The following is a 15,717-nucleotide window of genomic DNA, read 5'->3' on the forward strand; positions in this document are numbered from 1 at the left end:
ATATGCTCATAAATACACAGCAATGGAAGTAGAAGTTGGTCCTCATACAGAGGCATGTACAGTGACAGGTTATGACTGACAATGTATGAATGGGGAAAAGCTTTTGGAAGGTGTAATATGACCTTAAAAACCACCACCTTTTTTTTCCCCATGGTTATAGCTACCTGCACTTGGACATTTAATGTAGCAAAATATTCCCCAGACTTTAAAAACACTGAATGTTTTTCTTCTGTTTGAGAGAGAACTGTATATGTATTCTCTCTTTTATGAGCTTAAAATAATTAGCTGAGAGAAAAAACTTGTTTTCTGAAGCTGCAAGTTTTACTTCATGTTACAGTGTGAATTTAGGAAATAAAAGCACTAAATCAATATAGCTTCCTTCTACTTATTTTCTCAGCTTGTATCTTCATGCAGACATTCCTGAGACAGAAGATCACCTCTACTGAAACCAGCAGAGTTTATGGGGTCAAGTAGCAATGTACTTCTGAGCACTCATTATAAACACGTTTGTACTGACTGTGTTACATGTCAGCTTCTTGGTGTCAGTGGGGTAGCTGTATCCTTTAATATTCTTCCTAATTGTAAATATACCTCAGTAAACAAGGGTGTGTACCTTGGTCTTTTATTTGCATTTTGTCTCCTTCATGTGGATGTCTGCAGGAGAACTGTGTTATGAGGATGTAGTCGGGGAAAGAATAAGTTCAAATTGTTTCACCACTATCCCCCACAGAAAGAAAAAGGGGAAAAAACCCCACAGTTTAAAGGAGGGGGGAAAGCTTTATATCCTTTGAGGTAGCAGGATTAGGACAGTGACGGGTGGGTTTTTATGATGGCAGGGTATAGACTTGGAAGAGGAGGCACAATTTTAACAGCTTCCAGCACATGGTCTGGTGTGTTCATTTCTCTAGACTTTCCAGTTTTGGTTACATGCTGCTGGGAAGATAATAGGTGTGTTTGCAGAGAGTGGAAGTGCCATGAGCTCCACAGTAGCCTATTTCATCTCTGGTCAAGGTGGCTTGTTTGGAGGATATGTGTGAGACCTTTACTCATTGCTTTTTCTTAGTGCTGTCTGCTTACAGGGGTTTCTCGTTTTCGCATCAGCCAGTCTGTCTGTAGGCCTTTTGGTTGGGCTTCTCTGCCCAGCACATGTACCTTTAGTTATAAGATGAATGATAGCTTAAAAAGTGTCTTAAATCCTAATGGTAAAAAAGTTCTAATAATTATGAAGTCGGACTTGGTGTCAGGTTTCTGTGCAAATAGCCAAACCGGGTACTTTTAAGAGAAAAATTGCTTGGGCTTCCAAGTCAATATAGAATCATAAAATAGAATCATAGAATAGTTAGGGTTGGAAAGGACCTTAAGATTATCTACTTCCAACCCCCTGCCATGGGCAGGGACACCTCGCACTAAACCATGTCACCCAAGACTCCATCCAGCCTGGCCTTGAACACTGCCAGGGATGGAGCATTCACAACCTCCTTGGGCAACCCATTCCAGCACCTCACCACCCTCACAGTAAAGCACTTCTTCCTTAGATCTAACCTGAACTTCCTCTGTTTCAGTTTGAACCCATCACCCCTTGTCTACCGCTACAGTCCCTAAGGAAGAGTCCCTCTCCAGCATCCTTGTAGCCCCCTTCAAACACTGGAAGCTGCTCTCAGGTCTCCACGCAGCTTCTCTTCTCCAGGCTGAACAGCCCCAACTTTCTCAGCCTGTCTTCATACGGGAGGTGCTCCAGCCCAGAATAAAGCTACTTTGCTATTTTTCAGCATTTTGTACCTTTCATAAGTTATGGCACATTCATAATTTTCAGATTATGATACAGCTGTGTTATTCTTATTCAGTTATATGGACTTAACTAGTATTGTATTTTTATTCATAACTTTAGATGCTTTCCTACCTTATTTTACAACTTCTTCATTCAATCAAAATATGTTTGCCTGTGTTTTAATTAAAATAACTTGATTCTTTTCTAAACCTTGCTTTATAAGTTTTGATGCATGTATTTGGAAGAAGAAATTAAAAGTCCCACTTTCTCATGAATAATAAAACAAAATTGTGTAATTAGATGATGAAATGTGCTGACAAAACCCAAGCTGAGATGATGGAAAACAGAACAATGTTTGCAAAGGGAAATATTTTGACTTCAGAGTGAGCTGAATTGCCAGAATGGACAATTGTTGGACACAAAAATAAACTTGAGGGAGCAATATTCGTAATATAGTAATCATAGATGACAATCATATAATTTCTAGTTGGCAGAAATAATAATCTGATCTGTTAGTTGTGAAATTACCGTCATGAAATTAAAGACTTTGAAGAAAGCAGGTGAAGGAACAAAAGGTGATGCTATTATCATCTGGTATATATATGTGATCCACGACTATGGGAACAATGTAATAAATGCTGGGTTTTTTAACACATTTGTTTAGGGATGGCAAGACAATCAATCAATATCTGAAATTCCTCTTCAATATATTGTCATTTAAATGTGGAAATAAATTCAGGATATTTACTCTGCCACCCCCAAGCCCCCCAAACCACCTTCTCTCTGTCTCATCATTAAATACTTCAGGTGAAGGAAAGCCTTAATGTTTGTAAGGGAGGTGATCTATGCATATAGAGCTGCTAAACCTCAGTGTGGCAGAGGACGAATCACATACTGTGAGAATGGTGTTAGCAGCACTATCTGGTGCACCACATTTGTGCACTGTGCTTCTGTACTAACTTTAAACTATCACCTTGCAACTTGTATAGCTGCTTTTGCTTGTGAGTAGCATGAACTGCAGGAACTGTGCTCATACCATACTCGCTGGTGATAAAACATCACATTTCCACAAATAGGAATTTTTATGGGCCAGGCAGATATCAGAAGGTAACCAGGTAGTTCTAAACCTTTTAACCTATTTCTGTATAGATATCTTCTTGGAAAACTGGAGGGAGGTAGTTGAGGTTTTTAGTCATATTGCAATTATCAGGGTGGCACTTTTCATCTCTTAAGAAAAAAGGGATTTTTAGTGCTTTTTTTCCCCAGGAGATAATTATTGTAACTTTGAACTTTTTATCATCCTAATAAAAATGCCTTCACCTCTCACAGCAGCTTGCCAGTTGTTATTCCTTGGTCATAAATAAATGAACAACTGGGCCTCGCTTTCAGAATGCAGATAGAGCTTGGCACTTGTATTTAGAAGGAGAATAAAATTTTTTCTGCCTTTAAATGAGAAGAAAAGAAAAAACCTGTTTGAGGTTTTCTCAGTGGCCTGTTCATGCTCAGGCAAAAGCTTTTGATGGAACAATTCCAAAACCCCACATTTAACTTAGTGCAGTATTCTCCTTACTGCTGCCACTTTGCAAACACCCTTTATTTGGCTTTCCTTGTTGCTTCCCCCTCCATAGCTTGGTGAGTGGTATATTTTTCCAAGCTTAGTATTTACACAGCGTTGTCTTTCAGCTGGTGAAACATCTGTATTTGTTGTGGTTTATTGTTTTTTAGGGCAGTTCAATGATCTATGCTGAGATTGTAAAGTTCCGGGGGATGTCAATTTGCTTTCTGTTTTTCCCCCAAGAACCTCTGAAACAAACACTGGGAGCGTTGTTTTGGGCTTGCACTTCGGAATGTGGATATTTGTGCTTATACTTAATTTCATCCAAACAAGTTTTTATTACATCAGGTCAGCTTAAGGGGAGAAAAGTTTAACTTTGCTGCTTCACTGAGAAGTGTGTGGTTATAAAACCTTCAGCGTGTTTCAGGGAAACCTCATTGTTTGAAGAAGGCACTTTGTGCAGCAACAGGTTCATTTGAATTTGTCAGACAGTGAGTGTGTCACAATAAAGGTTGTGGCGATTTGGAAGTTGGGCAGTGTCTCTGTATGTGAGCAGGAGAACTCTTGCCATCAAAAGAAATACAAAGGCACTTGCTAAACTTTGTGCTTTGTAAAGTTTTTGTCCACCATTGCATCACTTCATTATTCTACTTGTGCATTTCACAACATAGAGCAATTTGAGTTGATATGAGAGCTTCTAAAGATAATGATCAGCTTCATATGATATCAAAGTTGATGTGGGGGAGAAAAATGTGTCTTCCTGCTTCTCATATTTTTGACTTAGCTGATGTCTAATTATTTTATTTTTTTTTTTAAGTAATGTGCATTTTTTTTTTTTTTCACTTGATCATCCAAAATGAACACTTTGAGAGGGAGACACAGAAGTCTCTCAGTGTTGCATCTAAAAGCATGCTGTCTGGCGGTGGATGGATGAGAACAGGGCAGACGGATATGTGTGCTGACTGACCAGCAGGGAACCAAGCCAGCTCTTTCCTTTTTTGCCTCTTCCCTTCCCTGCCCTTCTCTGCTTTTTCCCCTTTTCTTGAGGCTTGTACAGCTGAAGAACAAGGATGAAACATCGACAGCACCAGGGCAGGTACTGGAAAGTGGGAATGGCTGGAGAGCAGGACAAGGCTTCCATCCTTGGGTTTTGCTAATCAGGATTTAGTGTCACACCTGAGCTGGCTTAGTGCTTTGTCCTTTTTCCTTTGCTGTGTTATTCTGCTGTCAGGGGCTCTCTCGTGCTGGTGGTTTTACCTGCAGTAGGTTAGGACATGCTGGCTCAGAGTTAGTAGAACCTCATGGATTCAAAGTCTCAGAATGGAGAATTGCTGGACACTGTTCCTCATTATGTATCCAAATATCTGGACTTCCCATGGCTTGTACTGATTTATTAACTGTTGCTTGGGGAAAGAACAGATTTTGACCATCCAGCAACTCACCATCTTTAATGCAGGGTTCCACAGAACTATAGACAAAATAAATTTGAAATTGTAATTAATATCTGAATGACATATTCAAAGCCTTATTTGTCATTCAGATATTAATTACAATTTCAAATTTAGTTTAGGCTTTATGCTGAAAAAATGATTCCTTTGTGGGGAAAGCTTTGTGTATCTCTAAAATGTAGTGAGGGGATCTGAGTAGATTATACAGATATTACACTGAAATAATGAAAAAATCAGGATTTTGCATAAGTCAGAAGTCACATCAGGGTAAACTGTAGTAGCTCAATGTTGTCTTTGATGAATGCCAACATTTTTCAAGAGTGAATCGAACTCTTACATCTTCTAATTTTATTAAAATTTGGCTCATGTCCTCTGATCTTTACTGTCTAAATAGTATTGAAAGGATATGGTTCATATAAAGACTGAAGTGCAGAGAAGTTTCAGTCATGTTTTCAGTACCAGATTTCCTACCTGGACTAATTTAAATCCACAAATGTGACCTACTTAGTATGCACAGTTCTCCCTCTCTCAAGACCTTTTGCTTGAACTATCAAACTACTTAGGTTTCCTGTGTATTTAGGAACAAGGCACTTTGAGAGTTGTTCTCAAAGCTGAAGAGATTAAATTAATTTAAGCTTCTAGGAAAAAATATGATAGGTCACTCATAATTGTGAAACAGATTTTTATGTTATTGCTTAGAGGTAAATCACTTCTTGTTCCTGGAAATGAACAGCACAGAAGAATAAAATCAAAAAGATTAAGGCAGCAAATGGTTTTCAATTAGCAGAGGATATATAAGGCAGCAAGAAAAGCTTCTGCATATATATTTTCCTTTTCTTCTATCATGTCCATTACTTAAAAGAGATTAAGGGCAAGATACAAAAAGCACAGAGAAGCTACTAGTTGTGACAACTTTGTGCATTGGTTTTCAAGAAGAAGGTTGTTTTGGGCAGATACTTACACAAACTGTTTAAATAAGCAGACAGCTGCACAGGCAAAAGCAGGCTAAAGAAGAGGCTTCAAGGTGGAGATCTCTGGTGACACTTTCAAATGTTTGCAAGCTTGCACTTTTGCAAAGCACTTTGTGGAAAATTGAAAGAGATGCTGGAAAGACCATCTTAGACAAATGCTCTGGGTCAACAAAATGATGGTCAGTACAGAGGATTTCGACCAGAAAGACAAGATGACAGTTCTCTTTCCAGGGTATCTTTTGCCTGCAGAACACCTGCTAACACAGGGAGAGAAGAGTTGACTTCATTGTTCCCGTCAAAGGGGCCCCAGTGGGATCCCTGTGTTTAGTAAGTACCTCACTAGGAAAAAATCTGGACTGACTGAATGGCATCCAGAGAACAGTTGTTTACCAAGAGGTTCCCCACGGGGTGGGAGTGCAGAGGAACACCTTACCTCAAAAGCTTGGATTTTCAGGGTGAAACACTAGGAGAGGTTGCATACAAAAATTCTTGAATCTGCTTTCTTGGCTGTTTTCAGGATTAGGACAGTCAGGCATTTGTTTTATCGGAGACTGTTTAGATCCTGCCTCAGTGTTTGTATGGATTAGATAGTCTCTTGACATCTCTTCTGTTCTGTTTCCGTGCTTATTTGAAACCACTGCAGCTGTTTTTCCACTTGAATAATTTCACAAAAAATAACCCCGGTGAAATTGTGTCAAGTTAATGCTATGTGGCAGTGCTGGTGTTTCCAAAGCAAGCAAACAAACAAAAGAAAATAGAACCCTGGGAGCAAGTGACAGCTGGAATGTGGGAAACCAAGATCTGAGACGTCAAAATCTGTACAGAAAGGTTTTTCTTTTCCCAAAGTGAAGTGAAGGCCCCAGCTTGATCCGTTAGTCATAAAACTGTCACGTGGGAAGGATGAAGTGCTGATACTCTCACATGCTAGGAGTGTTTCCATGTAAAATGATCATGCATGTGTTTTCAGAAATGGTCTGATAACCTTTAATGCTTCCTAAATTTTGCACGTTGCCAGTTTGAAGAAATAATGGGGGATGTGTTTCTTCAGTTTGCATAGAAACCTTGTCATGTGTATCAATGGAATTTACCTGAGCAGTCAAAGAGAATTCTGAATTTGCAGGCTGTAAAGCAAGTCAGAGGGAGAGTTAACAGCCTGTTCCTCCTATTTCATGTTCCAAATTGCATGTGTGTGTAAAACTCCTTAACCTAAGCAAGATCTTTCCCATTAGGCTTCAGTACTGCACCATGTATGTTTTTCCATTTAGAAATTAATTCACGTACGTGTTTCCTTTTCACTTGCATGTGAATGGGAAAGGTAAAGACTGAGTGAGATGATACAGGCATCGTCACCTGTGTCAGAAGTATGTCATATTCCCTTTCTCACATACAGAGAGGATGGGCTTATAGAGTACATCTCCACGTCACAATTGGTATCAGCTTTTGTATATTGTCCAATATATTCTTTTCATGATCTAGATTATTATACATCTTTTTTTTAACTCTATTTTTCCTAATGTGACCCAATGTGGATCTCTGATAAAAACCTAGGTTCTTCATGATCATCAGAAGCAAAATCGTAAGTAATTTGGAGAAGGCTTGAGGGAGTCTTCTGCTAGTGTTAACTGAGTTGGGGTAATCAAGATACAGCTAATCTTTGGGAATTACAGAAGTGTCTCCACTCTTCACAGAGTGATGATATAGCAGGTAAAACTTGGTGTAAATAACTGTGAAATGATGCTCATGAATAAAGCAGCCTGGACTTAACTTGGGGAAAGAGTGGTCCATTGAGCAGACTTTTTGTTTGTAATATTACCCTCATTCTTGGTGGAGCCCAAGAGGGGAGGTGACAAATATAATAAAAAGGTTGCAAAACAAACCAGAAAACACACTTATGTTTGTGTATTAATCTGTGTTATATACTTGAATAGTGTGTAAATCCCAGAGAAGACACAGTAAAAATGAGGAGCACTAAAAAGACTGACAACAAGTATAGAATAGTTTTTAGATGGGGAGCAACTAAATAGGCTGAGATTGTTTTTTTAGCATGGAAAAGGGGCAACTGAGGGATGACATGGAAAAGGAATTTAGTGCTATGAGTCACATGGAAAGGGGGCAGGTAATTACATCCCTTCCAATGCATGGTGGCAGATTTAAAAGAAGTAAATTAATGTGCATCCACTCTCTGCCCCAGTTGGAGACATCATAGTGGATTTGGTGGACTTTCTGACTCAGCATAAGCATTTTTAAGTCTTTAAATCAGAATGGTAATTCACATAATGAAATTAAATCCATTGATACTGTTACAAAGAAAAGAAAACGAAGCACTGTCTACCAAATTCAGTAGCAAAATACTAGTGCTAAACAATTGAAATGTCTTTCTCCCGCAGCAAATATGCGAAGGCCAGGCTCTGTTCATTAAAGGTTTAAAATAAATTCTATGTTTTCCACGTGTTTTTTCAGAAGTCGCCTTTTTAATGCATCAGTCCCATTAGTGCTGACTTTGGGGTACTTTGTATTATCTCCAGAAAGGAAAGGTTTACAGGCTTTCTCTAAGAAACTCTGGTACATGGTGTAGGTATTTGCCTGAAGAGATCTGTTTTCTCTTTCATGTGCATGTATAACGACACAGCTGTATGTGCTAACACGAACCCTCTGTCAGTAGCATGTCTTTATTTGATCAGTTTGTTGTAGCTTTCTTGTCGCATTCACACATTCTCAGTTATGCAGCTAATGCTGTACATAAAGTGTTTTCAATGTCTTTCTCCCCAGATAGTAGAATTTTCTATTCCAAGCATACAGGTTTGCAGCACTAAGTTAAGGCATTGGGGTGTTTTTTACAGACAGAAACTCTTTTTTGCAAATTTCTGATGTGTGGTTGTTTTTTTTCTTTCCTTTTCTTAGTTTAAAAAAAGGAAAAAAAACCCAAAATGTTTGGAAACAGAATTTATTTCAAAATGTGTTTAAAAATTAGGACTAGAATAAATCATAAAGCTGAGAAAAATTGCTTGCCTCTGAACTTCCTGCTTGAGATGAATGTGTTCAGTGTGGTGTGATTTAAAACCAACCAAACAAAACCAATCCGACAAGCAACCCAAACAGACAGACTGAAATCGATGGTATTTCCTGGTAGTTTTAGTCTTTCACATCCAGAGTGCAGCTTTACCATTTTTATTTGGCTATGCGGAGCTGTTCTCTGATGAATGGTGGGTTTGGGGGTTTGATCGTTGTTTTCTTTTTTTTCCTGTTTCAAAGGAGTTTTGGGAGGTTGCTTGGCAACTGAGTTGTGAAACTCACTCAGTCCGTCTGTGCTGTTTTCTTGACCTTGGGAGAGCAAATCAGGAAACAAGCACTTCATTCGTGCCCTGTTTTAGACTTCTTGGTATGCGTCTGCTGCTGGCCACTGTCAGAGGGTGGTGTTGGGCTGGACCCTCAGGCAATGGTCATTCTTATCTTCTTATCTCATATACATTATCTTTCCAGGGAAAGAAAGTGACTACCACAGAGGAAAAATAATGAATCTCCATCTGTTCCTTCTGCCTTTTTCATAGGGAGATAATTTGGCATATCACTGGGACTACAGCACAGGGATTGTTTGAAAAGCAGGTATTAGAGGCACTCGCTGTTCATCTTAAGTGCGTTTAAAAAAAAAAAAGTTAAAATAACAGGAAAATGGTTTGTGAATTTGGGGAACGGGGAAATTCTTTCCAAACATCAGTCTTCAGTCACATTTCTGTGCTAGTTCTGTAAATTTCTCGCTGGTGTTCTTTCAAGTGCACACTTCCTTTGGACCATGGAACAAGCTTCTCTGAGAAACTTGCATGACAAACTTGTGGATTGCCTAAGTAGTTCTTAAAAAGGAGGCTCAATGGTCATGTATATCTAACTGCAGGAAAGGTTATTGTTCTTCAGCTGTTTGCTGAATGGGGTGGGGATTTTATTTGTTTAGGTGGCTTTGTGGTTTGCATTTTTTAGACTTTTCAGGGCCAGAATGTAATTTATGATTCTGTAAGTTCTTTACTGTGAGGGTGGTGAGGCCCTGGAACAGGCTGCCCAGAGAAGTGGTAAATGCTCCAGCCCTGGCAGTGTTCAAGGCCAGGTTGGACAGGGCCTTGGGTGACATGGTATAGTGTGAGGCATCCCTGCCCACGGCAGGGGGTTGGAACTGGGTGGTCTTAAGGTCTTTTCCAACCCAAACCATTCTGTGATTCTATGATTCCTTTAATCAGAATGTATTGGTATAGAACAGCTCGAGAAACTATTTCAGGCTCCCTGTAATATAATACTCTCCCTCCTCCACTCCCCCAACTGATTTTGCTTTAGAGAATAAAATAATGGTTCACATTCCCCACACTGAATTCATAAAACATTCACTTTTTCAAATGGTATTTTCTGTCGTGTTGGTGAGTTTCTCATGCTAATGGCTTTTTCTCCTTTGTAGAATGTATTAGACTATCAGAAGAAAAAAAAAATCTTTCCTCCACCTTCATTGGTTTTAACATCTTTATAATACTTTTTTTGAGTATTCAAAAGTAGTATTTCCATTTTTGATGTGTTGGTGAATGAGATCTGCCTTCCATCCGCTTTTCAAGGTGATGTCTGAAACTTCTCACTTTCTATACTTGTGGTGGTTTTGATTTTGTTTTAGAATATGCCTGTTTGTTAATCTAAAGTGGTTTAGTAATGGTATTCCTTCTTCCAATATTAATTTATTGGCTTTTTTGCAAGTATGGGAGATGCGGGTGTTTGAGAAGAACAGAAATTAAAAAAACCACCCCAAACCATAAAATATGCTTTGTTGAAGAACTGAGGTGATGAGATGAAAAATAGCTATATCAAGCCAAGCCTTTGAAACAGTTCAAAGCTCTTTCATATGAATAATTAAAAAGTAGTTTTTAGCTCAACCGCACACCAAGGAATTACAAGACTAATTCTAGATGCCTTCTGCTTCATAGATACAAAACTCTGAAGGAGCAGCCTTTGGAGCTGGTAATTTGTGGCACAGAAGTCCTGGAAACAACTGCCTTGTTCCATTTGTAGCCTTTGGCATGGCAAAGTATTGGAAAATTAGTGAAATCATGTCATTGCACAGCTTTGCTTTAGGATGCTGTCTTCCAGAGTTTTAGTTTGAGTTGTTCCCCCCCTGCCCTCCCTTTTCTTTCTTACTGGAGACCACAGGAGGGGGAAAAAGACTGTGAGGTTCTGCCAGAAGTCAAATAACATGCTCTGCTAACCTCTAGCCATGTGCCACTTCTTAGCTGACAGCTTGTCTGTACTGGGAAAGTTTACTTCTAAGAAAGCTGCTTTCCTAAAACTAACTTGTGTGGAACAGCCTTGTACAAAACCAAATGGCTTTGCATTTTGCAGACTTACTATTTCGTCTGGAATGGACTGCCTGCGGTATGTACACTTCACTTTATAACCCAAGTATCCCTTCTCTGCAGTGCTCTCTGCTTTGTTGATGGGACTGTTAAAAATACAAATGGGTCCTGATGTAGGGGCACAAGATTCAACCTCATACAACAACTGTATGCAAGAGTTACTCCAGGCTTAGGCTGAAAACCTGATTCACTGTCCACTGAGATACTTACTGCTCAGTTTTCTCCAGGCTGACTCTAGGATGATCCAGCTATAACTGCTTTGAATGAGAGAAATCTCACAGGTATTTTATAACACTACAGAATGTATTAACTTGCCAAGTTGATGTCCATGGTGCTCCATCAAGCCTTCCCCCCTCCACTTTTGGTCGTGCTATGTGAGTGATGACAGGCAGACAACCAGCCTTAGGTCTTTCCTAGAAGGAACTGCATGCAAGGTGCATTTAGGCTATCTGTGTGGAAAGCAGGCATGTGGCCTTGCTGTGGTTTCAGGATTTTGTGGCTCAAAGAGTGTAACCTAATATGCTCTTATTCTTCTTGTTGCCCCTTTAGAGAGACAGTGGTAACTTCTAGTGAGCAAGCTATTAAAGCCAAAACAGTGGCACATGCAGGCTTATCTAGATACTGGTGCAAGATGCCCATGACTGTCTGCAGCTTTGCAAGCAACCTGTGTGTGGTTTTTGGAAGGGGGGACATTATTTAGGACCTGGAAGGGGCTTTTTGTACTTTCAAAACAACAAGAATGCAACAAATAAGGAGAATGTAAGATCGTCCTCCTTGGGAGAGGGGTTCTTCTCTTCAGATAGTTCCCTTGCCTCTTCCTTCACTGCATCAAGACAAACCTTCTTGTCCTTCTAAGGCTATTTCTGTGTTTGGTATTTTCCTGTTTTCTAACTGTTCCACTTTTCCATTTCTGTCTTTAAAACCTACACATTGAGAAGTACAGTTAATTACCTTTGTTCGTTGGTGATCTGTATGTGTTACACACTTGTTTTCAAACACTGAAAATAGTTTTAATGGCTAGGCCTGGCTCTGTGTAAGTCTATTTACTGGGTTTGAAATTGAAAAGTTAACCCTCTGTCAGCTGTACTGGAGCACTAATTCATGTCTGTGCTTTTACACACACACACACAAACAAAATCAAGGAAGATTTTTGTCGTCCTGTTCCAGGTGAAAGTGAAGCAAAACCGGTGTGAACAGTTACTGCACATCAGGTGCACAGTGGTAATTTATTAACCTGCACTTTCTGATCCATGAGCTTAATTTAGTCTAGTTTACTTTTGAGAACAGAATCATAACAGTTATGGAAGTGTTCATCAATGCGTTCTTGGAGGCATTCATTTAAATCTTGGGTGTTTTTAGCAGGCTAATTCAAGGTTCTGTGCTGCTCCAAGTCCACTCTTCAACCGGTTTTGATAGCAGGATCCTTAACACAACAACAAATTATTTATTTAGGCAGTTGGTGATTGCTTTCTTTGGAACACTTGATTTGGCTATCAGTAGAGAGTAAACTTCAGACTGAAGTTTTAAGATGTACTTTGCATAAGATAAAACACTTTTTGACTGGTTCGTAGGTATACTCCTAACTTAAATATGACCATTCAAGAAAGAATTGAATAAAGTTGTTTAAGGTGTGTTCCTTCCACTAGTGCAACATTCAGAGTAGCCACAAACCATGTACAACTACAGATTTTGGACAGAAATCTTCACTCATATCTGAAAACGCTTTCCCATAAATAAAGAGTTTTAGTAGCTTGCCTCTTTATAGCTGAAACCCCTGATGTTAACTGTGCAAAATTCATCACATTTGCACACGGAATTATTTGACCTCTAAATTTTTTAGGATGCTGCTAAGGGATCACATGCAATTTTCATTAGGAGAACAAAAAAAGAACAGACAAGATTATTTGCTCAACCAGGTGTGCTAAAATGAACACCAACAAAACACAGCCTTACAGTGTCATTCACCAAGGACAGACGGAGTACAAATTAATTCTTCTTAATAGCTGAAACTCAGAATCCTCTCGCTGGTATCACAATGGAAAAATAATTTGTGTAACTTCTTTTTGAAGCAGTAAATTCTCTGCCTCTAATAGGTAAACTAACAGCAATATAATAACCTGGCTTTGGTGGTGGTAAAAGAACTTAAATCATCAGACCAGCAACTTTCCCTTTGGAGAAAATGCTTACTATAATGCAGGGTGAGCTGGTCTTATAGAATGGACAAGCCAAGGCGACTGTTCACATGGTAATTACTCTAAGAAGATCTCAACAGCACCAAGTAGGCAAGCACATGCGCTGTTACGAGATGCTTGTGTTTCTATGCAGGTGTTCTTGCTCTTCCAGGAAGCCAGCAAGGATTACTTGGTAGTGTAGGCTTCATTATTATTTTTCATTAAATGCCTTCCATTAAATGTAGGCCTGTTGGCCGTGATGTTCACTGATGTGCTGGTTTTGTATTACACGGTTGCAAATGCTGTGGACAACGTTTAATAATTAAATCCATTATTAATGTCTCCTCAAGAAGACAAGGGGAAGGCCATGCATGTTGATTCAGTGCTACAGATGTGGCCTTTGAGAGAAAATAGATTAAAATATGAAGGCTGCTTTCTAATCAACTATACCCCCAAACCTCTCAGTCTTTAAAATACTGCAGAATTTGAAAGCTAATAACCAAAACAATGGGAGATTTAATCTTTTAATCAGCTGCTCATTGTATGTAAAGGTGCGATCTTCATGACCTTTGCTGCTTTCATGAGTGACAAATGATGATTTTCCAGATCTCTCTGCAGGTAAAATGTGGTCAGTACAAGGCCATCTTGGCTTGGTTCATCAGGAACCCTCCAAGGATAAAACTCCCTACAGATAGCCCCTTAAGGATTATGTAAAGTTGACTGTATCAAGACTCATTTGAGTTTTTGACTCACAGAAGATGAATTTCTTGGTGCATTTAGAAGCTATTTTAGTCAACACAATTGCATGTCATGTATCAGAAGAACGTGGCCACTAGAAGGAAAACTGTTTCACAGAGATTTGCCATTCTTTGGGAAGGGGTAAACTGGAAGTTGATAGCGAGGGAAAGATATACTGTAAACCTTAAAATAAGCTGCCAGCGTGACAGTCTGAAGAGCTGAGATTATGGCAGACAAAGGCAGACTGGGAAACTCAGAATAGGAAATTGGACAGATCCCATCGCCAAGTACCACCTGGCATTAGGATAAGTTGGACTTAATCCAAATCCTTCCCTGTGTTTATGCTGGAGTGAAAGGTGAAATTCCAGATTCAATTTTGTGTAAAATGTTCACTCACCACAGATGTTTTAAAAGTTCAGAAACAGGACAATTTGTGCAAAGGCTTTTGCAATAGCATCCTGTGTCACAGCTAAAGTGTGATGTGTTGGAAACCAATTTATGTGTTGGCAGCAAAAAATGAATGTAATATTGGTGGCTAGAAATAGGAGAATTTGGAATTCAGATTCAACACCAGCAAACTGATTAATTTTCTGGCAGCTAAAATATACAATTGAATAGGTATTGCTGAGGGTTGGTGGGTTTTTTTTGACAATAACATGTTATTTAAACAGAAGAATAGGATGGTGTTTAGCTATTACAGGTTTTCCTTTTCTTTCAATACAGGGGTTTTCCTAAAATAGTATTGATAAGTTTAATCCTGTGAAAAGATCTTCTTTCCAGGAGTTTTAGGCTTTTTCAGCTTTTCCAAAGACTCCAAAACCATACAACATTACAGTAACAGTGACTTTTTTATTCAAGACCCCAGAATGAGTAGGCAGTTCATTTAATTAATTAATCACTTTGGAATTTGAAATGAAAACAGTCATGCAAGTCATAAGGACAATTCTCTTCTTATTCGCAAGGCAGCTATGAATTGTGTAGTTAGGTATTGTTTTACTGTGACCAAAACTGCAATGTACACGTTACATGTTATTAGGAGGGAATTCTATTTTGTTAGTTATTGAATAAAGTTGTATTCCAGTTTGACAAATGAGATTAGCTTGTATTTATCAAGTAGCGCTGGCTGAAAGATTAAAAGTCACACCCTTCTAAGAGCTTGGAGACTGCAAAACACAGAGCTTTTCTGAGCCCCTTTACATTTTTGGTTTAGATATCCCTCAGATAGCTAACTTCACTAAAGTACCTATAGCTGAACTAATTCATGGGAGAGATGTTATGGGTTTTTATTTAGTAGAAATTGATTGGCAGGTTGCATTTGAAATTTGTTAAGTGCTTATTGAGAGTTCTAGCAAATATGCTTTGATTTTTATGTCATTAGATGTTCGGTAAGTATCGTAAGTTGCTGTACATTTATAGTGCTTGTTCTGCTAAAATAAACTACCTCTTTGGAAACATTGAATTTCTATTGACTAGAATAACCAAAACCTAATGTTATAAACATTAACACAAAACAGCTTTGATTTCATTGTCAGTGACTTGTGTCTGTCTCATGTATATAACAAATGCAATACATTAACGTTACTGTTGGTGGTGGTGATGCTCTTTTGGAAAAAGAGGAATGACCCAGGAGACAAAAGTTGTCATCTTTTTAAGTCATCTGACTTAGTGTCATTGAAATTTGGGTGTTT

The sequence above is a fragment of the Strigops habroptila genome, chromosome 10, assembly GCF_004027225.2.
Source record: "Strigops habroptila isolate Jane chromosome 10, bStrHab1.2.pri, whole genome shotgun sequence".
NCBI classification, from domain to species: domain Eukaryota; kingdom Metazoa; phylum Chordata; class Aves; order Psittaciformes; family Psittacidae; genus Strigops; species Strigops habroptila.